This window comes from Asterias amurensis, chromosome 16 (assembly GCF_032118995.1).
Source record: "Asterias amurensis chromosome 16, ASM3211899v1".
Classification (NCBI taxonomy): domain Eukaryota; kingdom Metazoa; phylum Echinodermata; class Asteroidea; order Forcipulatida; family Asteriidae; genus Asterias; species Asterias amurensis.
The window spans coordinates 10,817,673-10,827,207 of record NC_092663.1 but is presented as its reverse complement, the minus strand read 5'-3'; positions in this window follow the sequence as shown (position 1 = coordinate 10,827,207).

The window sequence follows — 9,535 nt, the reverse complement described above, 5'->3', positions numbered from 1 at the left end:
TGGTGTCTTTTTCATCTCAGTGGAAGACAATATTTCCTGGAAAAATCTCAACAAAAAGGTCAGTCATTTCTTACGGGCATGACGGGACCAACACCAAAGCTTACAGTGAAATGTTATGAGCGTGCAGGCTCATGGATGAAGAACACAGCGGACAATTTCGGTGAGTTTTGAAAGCGTTGTAAACTGCGAGTGAATTGCAAAAATGCCGAGAGAAACCGGAGGGATTTGGGGGTATGTATGTCTATATTATAGTATTACTTATGAGTGAGAATTATTTGTAAAACTATATCATGTAAACGTGCCTGTGCTGTGGTGTAACTCGGTACAAACAATTGTATAGCCTTCTTCAATACTTCACCAAATGTTTTTGCATTTTTAAACAATTTAATCTGTGTCAGTGTTATAGTCGTCTAGACATGTAAATAGCCTAAGTTAGTCCAATTAAAAAAAGAACTTTTGTGCAGTAGATATGAGGGTCACTACAATGGAAATTGTATAACTTTAACTATTGTGCGAAACACCTGCCTCGTTGACACTGAATAGAGGTCATGACCCGAGAATTTGTGAATGCATCTGTTCAACTTCAACAACAGGCTTGATTGGAAAAGCACATTCGCATGAGGCTGGAGGATTTTAAAGACTGAAAAGAGGACACTAAGAAATAATCCGCCTCCTTGTTGTTCCTCTTGATATTCTCTTCAATATTCCATTGATTGAGTGGAAATAAACTGAACTGAACTGAATTAAACTGATATGAAAAAAGAGACTTTATAGTTTGAAATGTTCAATGCGAGAAGAAATGGTGCAAACATCCAAAACAAACATCAACAAGTACAGAACATCCAACATTACAGAACCAAACAAACAACAGACATAAAAACTGCTCAACAACTTAACGAAATAAATAGGTTTTAAATTAATGGTAAAAACCTTCAGTATAATAAGTTTTTAAAACAATATACAATTTAGTGTAATTTTTGTTCCGTTTTTTTTCACAGGATAGACCTAGATGGATGAAATGAAATTGTTTGAGTGAACTGAAATATGCATGAGTTCTTTTTAACATTAGAGTCACAAAAACAAGTGTACTCTTAATTAGAGTACACTTGTGTGGAAGTATTCTTATTAATCTGTGTGTTGTATCTGTTGGCATAATTGAGGAACTGGTTATCCTCTCAGCACTGGCTGTAATGATAGGAAAAGTGAATGTGTTATGGTAACACTCACTCTTGGTCTTGTCTCTTATTTTCTGTTGGCCTTATTGAGGAACCCTTAATCCTCATAACAAATTAGTCAATACAAATAATCTCCAAGTATAGTGGAGCTGTTGTTATCATGTTAAACTTGTGGTCTCCCTGAAGATGTGTTTACTAACAGTAACTGCAGGTAAAGGCTGATGTGTGGAGTAACACAAAAACAATTAGATTGGATGTATTATCTTTGTTTATGGTAAACCCATGTGTCTACTGGGTAGATGTTTTACTTTTTAGAATTTGTCCTGCTTGTATGCTTTATATTCTACTCAATTAAATTGAAATCAAGTGAAAAGAGATATTTAACTTGTGCTAGGATTCTGTTAAGCTTGATATAAATATCAGCTGTGTCTAATCTCTTAATGCCTATTATTATTGGCTCATCTGAGGAATTCCTCATCGTCATAACTAGTCAATACAAATAATATCCTCTTATATTTAGACCTGCTGTGGTGTTGACAAACTGTTATGTGAAGTGTTTACAAATAAGTAATGTCTGTCGTAGAGATATAATCTCACTTGTGTTAGGGTTTTTACAAATCATGGTTCATGAGTTGTATGTTTAATTTTTTAGGGTTCTCAGAATTCATGGTTGATGAGTTATAGGTTTTAATCTTTGCATCAAGTGTCTGATCTCTTCCTGCTATTGACTCATAAGAGGAATTCTTAATCCTCATAAAAATGGTCAATAAAAATAGTCTTCTCTACATTCTAGATGGAGCTGTTGCATGTTGATCTTTGTGGTCTCCTTTTAGAAGATGTGTTTACTATTCATTCAAACAATTAAATTGAAATCAGTAAGGTCATGATAAGATCATTGTTGATGAGTTGTAGACTTGTAGCATGTATATGCTAATCTCTTCCTGCCTAATTGATTCATCTGAGGAACCTCCAATCCTCATAGTTGGTCTACCTTCTTAATTGGAGCTGTATAGTGTTTAAAATATTGTGTTCTCCATCAGGTAAATTGAAGTAGGGTCATAAAGATAACCTCACTTCTGAATAGGGCTTTGAGAAATCATGGCTCATAATTTTTGTATCAAGTGTAGCCAATCTAATCTCTTCCTGCTATTGGCTTAACTGTAAAATCCGTAACCCTCATATTGGTCAATACAAAAGATCTCTCAACAGATAGAGCTGTTGTCAATGTCATGTTAAACTTTGTGGTCTCCTTAGAAGATGTGTTTACTATTCATTAACAATTAATTAGTATGAGATATATTCTCACTTAAATCATGGTTGAAGTCAGTGGTATGTTTTAATCCTTGTAGCATGTGTATGCTAATCTCTTCCTGCCTATTGGCTCATCTGAGGAATCCTCAATCCTCATAATTGGTCAATACAATAATATCATCTTAATTAGAGCTGTTAGTGTATAAAAACTTTGTGGTTTCCATCGGGTTTGAAGTAGGGTCATAGAGATATAATCTCACTTGTGTTAGGGTTCTGAGAAATCATGGTGGATGAGCTAAGGTTTTAATTTGTGTACCAAGTGTATCTGATCTCTTCATGCTATTGACCGATCTGAGGAATCCTTAATCCTCATATCTGACCAATACAAATAATATCCTCTTAATTGGAGCATTGTTTGGGGGTATTCTGCAGGTAAATTGAAGTAGGGTCATGAAAGATACAATCTCACTTCTGAATACGGTTTAATTTTTTGTTTCGAGTGTATCTGATCTCTTCGTGCTATTGACCCATCTGAGGAATCCTTAATCCTCATATCTGACCAATACGAATAATATCCTCTTAATTAGAGCTGTTAGTGTTTAAAAACTTTGTGGTCTCCATCGGGTTTGAAGTAGGATCATAGAGATATAATCTCACTTGTGTTAGGGTTAGGGTCATGAAATATATATTCTCACTTCTGAATAGGGTTTTAAAGTGTATCTGATCTCCTCATGCTATTGGCTCGTCTGAGGAATCCCTTATTCTCAAATCTGGTTGATACAAATAATATCCTCCTAATTAGAGCCTTTGTCTGGTATCCTGCAGGCAAATTGAAGTAGGTTCATGAAAGATATAATCTCACTTCTGAATAGGGTTTTAGTTTTTGTATTGAGTGTATCTGATCTCTTCGTGCTATTGACCCATCTGAGGAATCCTTAATCCTCATATCTGACCAATACGAATAATATCCTCTTAATTAGAGCTGTTAGTGTTTAAAAACTTTGTGGTCTCCATCGGGTTTGAAGTAGGATCATAGAGATATAATCTCACTTGTGTTAGGGTTAGGGTCATGAAATATATATTCTCACTTCTGAATAGGGTTTTAAAGTGTATCTGATCTCCTCATGCTATTGGCTCGTCTGAGGAATCCTTAATCCTCAAATCTGACCAATACAAATAATATCCTCTTAATTAGAGCCTTTACCTGGTATCCTGCAGGTGAATTGAAGTAGGGTCATGAAATATATAATCTCACTTCTGAATAGGGTTTTAATTTTTGTATCGAGTGTATCTGATCCCCTCATGCTATTGACCCATCTGAGGAATCCTTAATCCTCAAATCTGACCAATACAAATAATATCCTCTTAATTAGAGCCTTTACCTGGTATCCTGCAGGTGAATTGAAGTAGGGTCATGAAATATATAATCTCACTTCTGAATAGGGTTTTAATTTTTGTATCGAGTGTATCTGATCTCTTCCTGCTATTGGCTCATCTGAGGAATCCTTATCCCTTAATCCTCATAATTGGTCAATACATATAATCTCTCATAAGCGATTAAATTGAAATAAGGTCATGAGATATAATCTCACTTGTGTTAGGGTTCTGAGAAATCATTGTTGATGAGTTGTAAGTTTTAATCTGTTTATCTGATCTCTTCCTGCCTATTTGGCTTATCTGAGGAATCATTTGTCCTCATAATTGGTCAATACAATTAATTAGTAATGTCATGGAGATATAATCTCATTTAGGGTTTTGAGAAACCATTGGTTTATGAGTTGTAGATTTTAATCTTCAGGGTTTTGACAAATTAATGGTTATGACTTATACATGTAGGTTTTAATCTTTGCATCAGGTGTATCCATGGAGGTATATCCATGGTGTATCTGATCTCTTCCTGCTGTTGGCTCATCTGAGGAATCCTTAAGCCTCATATAGGCCTATTGGTAAATATAAATAATCTCGACAGAGCTGCTGTCATGTTAAAGTTTGCGGTATATCCCTAGATTAATCCCTAGGTTGAGCGATTAAATTGAAATTTGTAAGGTCACGAGATATAATCTCACTTGTGTTAGGGCTCTGAGAAATCATTGTTGATGAGTTGTAAGTTTTAATTTTTGTATTTATCTCTTCGTGCCTATATTGGCTCATCTGAGGAATTCTTAATCCTCATAACTGGTCAATGCAATTAATTTCCTCTTAACAGATGGAGCTTTTATCACATTAAACTTTGTGGTCTACCAGATGTGTTTACAAATTAGTAATTTCATAATATACTATATTACAGGCTGTCACTTGCTAACGAGTATAACTATTGGGGGGGGGGGGGTTCAGTTTTGGAGTTTGAGTTGGCAGCCTTCTCATGAGAGTATAGGCCAATCCTGGCAGATGTTTGACGGCCACAATATCTGCATTGGAGGGATGCTTCCTCGGGATGGACCGCTCGAGCGTGACGCCGCATCTTCCTAATCTCTGCAACTTCTGCCCTGGCATCCTCAGCTGACGCAGCCCCACTCTTGGTGAGTGAACGCCATGCGGGCCTCTCCTTGGCCATGTAGTAATGTCATAGAGATAAGAGATACATATTGTGTTAGGGTTTTGAGAAATCATTGGTTTATGAGCTGTATAGGTTTTGATATTAGGGTTCTATGAAATTATGGTTGATGAGTTGTAGGGTTTAATCTTTGTATCATATGTTTCTGGTCTTTTTATGCTATTGGCTTACTGAGGAATCTTTAATCCTCATAATTAGTCAATACAAATAATACCGACTTAATTAGAGTTGTGAGTGTTTAAAAGTCTCATGGTTTCCATCAAGTTTTATTGAAGTAGGGTCATACAAATAAAATCTCATTTGTGTCAGGGCTGTAGATCATGGTTGATGAGTTCTAGGTTTTAATCATCGTGTCATGTGCATGCTGATCTCTCTGCCTATATATTGGCTCATCTGAGGATTCTTATTCCTCACATCTGCATCAGGGTTAAAGGTCACAACCATAACACACTTAAGATAAATAATTTGACCCATCCTTTAAATGTTTTAAGACCTATAGACCATCTATATATAAGGCATATGGACTCATGTGTTTTTAATTAAGGCCTATGGGGTGGATTTCACAAAGGTAGTCCTAACTTAGGACTAGTCCTAAGCAATGCTAAGAGATAGGACTGGTCCTACGTTAGGACCAGTAACTCATCCTAACTTAGGACTGGTCCTATCTCTTAGCATTGTCTAGGACTAGTCCTAAGTTAGGACTACCTTTGTGAAATCCACCCCTGGACCCATATTTATTATGTAATATATGCCTTGAGTCCTTTAAGTCCCTATTTTTGAAATCTTGGATTGTGACGGTGTAATAATGTTCACTGTAAATCTTGTTTAAAACTTAGAAGTTGTGGTATCATTTTAATTGGTTTTACCCTAAAAGTGACAGATAAGAGATATCTGTCACTTTCTTTGGCTACCTGGATTTCATTTCCTCAGTGCTGTTGGTGGATTACCTTGGGTTTGTTTGAGGAATTCTTAGTCCTCAATGTTTGCAAGTGTCCTAGCATCCACATACCGTGCTGTTGTTAGAAGTTCACAAGGCTCAGTGCTAAGAACTTCTTACATGTCATCAGTGTGGGTCCGAACCCCAGTTCATTCTCAAATATTAAACAATTCATGTATTCATAACCATGGTGATAGTTATGACTGGAAAATTACCATGGTGTTAGTGTTCATCCTTGTTTGTTTTTCCATTGGCTTATTTTGAGGAATTCTAGTCCTCAGTGTTTCAGCCAATCATGAACCATTTCCCCAAAAGGAGGCAACTTTTTATACCATCCATTGTGCCATCATTGGTAGGGTAAACATTTTGGTAAGTGCCAAAGATCAGTTACCTCAATTGGTATAAAAATTGCGGGAAGAATTTTGAAAGGATGTGAGAGAATGTTTTAAAAATGATTGATGAATTGATGGATGAAAGTGATGATGGAGAACTTACAACTTCTAAAAATTAATTAATTGTAAATAAATTTAGGTTTAAAATTAAAAAAAACCATCTTGTAACAATCATGAAACATAAACAACTGGAACAAAAACACTGCAATCAAACATGTACAAATAAACAAACCAATAAAAGCACCATTTCTTATAGGGACTGAGACTTCTTTGATTTGAACATTTTTAAGGACTACTACATTATTTGACATTGTCGTCATAATGCCAAGGCAATTAAGGACTTCAAGATACTTTCTCAGGAATTGGAAATCCAAGAAACCACCATCAAGATGTATTGAATGCTCTGCACAATAACAATAACTGCCAATACTCTCTGGAACATTGTGACTCTACATTCTCTGGAACATTGTGACTCCTACAATACTGTACGCAGGGTTGTTTGAAACAAAAATTGGAATTGAGTTCTCCTGCCATGCAAGAATAATGTCTGCTGATTCTGGACCCTAAAAACAATGTGATAAGGTTTTTTTATAATCATTTAAGTATCAGTGATCTGATTTATATTTTGCTCTTCACTGATGAAAAATATCAGTACTTTATCATTGTATTGAAAGATGTTTACCTATGGATCTATTGAAAGGTTGAGCTTATTTATCATTTTGGTGATTTCATTTAAAAATTGAAAGAGACAATTTTTAAAATTCATCAAGGCCAGATGCTTTCCATGGGATAAACAACTTTTATTATAAAATGAAATTTTAGGGATGAAAAGCCTTGAGTTAATATTATTTGTGGCACAAGCATGCTGACAATGTTACAGTGAAAAGTCAGGATCAATGGAAAGTCTGTTAACTGAACAGTGAACACACTCATAGTTTTTTCTTTTTACAATTGGACCACCTTAGGAGGACAAGCCAAGTTTATCAAGATATGTGCCAGCAAATGAAATGTGTCGATGGAAATGTCTGTGGAACAAATTTTGTCTATGGAAATGTCTATGGAAAAATGTGTCTATGGAAATGTCTGAGGAAAAAAGCAAAGTGTATTCGTCACATGGGAGGAATCATCGAGCTTACCAAGAGAGCTGTTGTGCCAGCATATGACAACATTACAGTGGAAAAATTTTCCGAGGATTGAGAATTAATGACTCAACAAAATAACAGTCCAAAATGTTTCTGTGGATTGAATGGAACATAGAAGTCAGGAAAAACATGCGCACTGACTTGTGCCAAGAGCAAGAAAAAATAAACATTAAGGAGAGAACAGTGACTGAAGCTAAACAACACACAATGCAACATTCACAGACAATGGACACTCAGTCAAACAAAAAAACACAGAACATGTCAACATCATTAAAATATAACAATTACATTTTAATTAATTGTTTAATATTAACTTAATCAAGTATTGTAAATGAATTTTAAAGGAAGGATGAACAATGAAGTGATTGATATAGTGTTGGGGGTATTGGTTACCTTCCAATACCAAGTAAATGGACCATCCCTCATAATGTCTACTCGTATGTGGGTCACCCCTCAGCACCCCCCCCCCCCCCCCACTTTCTTCTGTTCTGTTGGCCGGGTTATGTATCCAATTTTCTTCTATTCAACTGGTGGCCATCTCACATTCTTCTCTTTAACTGATATGGGCAGTTCCGCTCACTTTCTTCTCCATAACTGGTAGTCATCTCGATCAACTTTAAACTGGTGGTCCGTGGACTGGTGCATGATGTGGAATTGGCCTAAGGATCCATCTTTACTATGTATTAAGGCCTACTGTATAGGAACCAATCTTTGAAGGTGATAAGACCCAGCTTGAAGACCTATGGACCCATCTTTTTTTGTACTAAATATGTTGGACTCATTTTTTACGAGTTTGGACCCATAAAGACTTAATACATAGTAAAGATTCTTTACTATGTTTAAGTCCTATGGACCCACCTCATAAGGCATAGGGCCTAAGGACCAATCTCAAATTCTTCGCTTCAAGTGATTGGCCATTTTGCTCACTTTCTTCTCCATTACTGGTACTCCACTGTATCAACTTTGAACTGGTGGACCAGGGTGCATATGAATTGGCCCAAAGACCCATCTTTACTTTGTATTAAAGCCATTGGACCCTGTCAGTAAACAGTGTTGTCCTAGGCCCACACTTTGTGTACCACAACTTCTATATAAAATAACAAACCTGTGAAAATTTAGGCTCAATCGGTCATCGGAGTCGGGAGATAACAACGGAAAAACCCACCCTTGTTTCCGCGCGTTTCGCCGTGTCATGACATGTGTTTCAAATAAATCCGTAATTCTCGTCAACGAGAATTTATATTGTTTTGCTGTTTTCTCAAAAAGTAAAGCATTTCATGGAATAATATTTCAAGAGAAGTCTTTCACCATTGCCTTCTGTAAACCCTGTAAGTTATTTGTAAATCTGTGAACTTTTTTTTTTTTTCTGAACCGAAAGGGTCCAATGGCTTTAAGGCTCACGGTAGGATATGGACCCATCTTTACTATGTATTAAGGCCTACTGTATATATAGACCAATCTCTGAAGGGGTATTATAGACCCATCTTTGAAGACCTATGGACCCATTTTTAAGGAGTATGGAGCCATAAAGACTTTTACATAATATAGTAAAGATTGTTACTATGTATTAAGTCCTAGCCTATAATCCATCTTTTTTAAAGGCAATATGGACCCATCTTGGTTCTATTTATTAAGGCTAACAGGACCCATTTTTGAAGGGCTGTGGACTGTCTTCTATGTGTTAAAGGCCACGGACACATCTTTACTATGTATTAATACCTATCTTTGAAGGCATATGGGCCCATGCATCTTTTCTTGCACTAAATATGGACTCATGTTTATGGTATAATGATGGACTCATCTTTACTATGTATTAAGCCCTGTGTAATAGACTCATCATTTAAGGCATGAACCCAATTTTTAAGGCCATCTTGACTATTTGTTAAGGTCCATTTGGAAAGGCATTTGGACACATCTTTAATTGATAAGGCCAATCGACCCATCTTTACTATGTGTAAGGCCTATATGAACCACGGCCTTTTGACCCATCTTTATACCTGTGTTAGGGCATATGGACCAATTTGTTAAGGAATATGGACCTGTCTTTACTAAGGCCTATGGACCCATTTTTAAGGCATATGGAC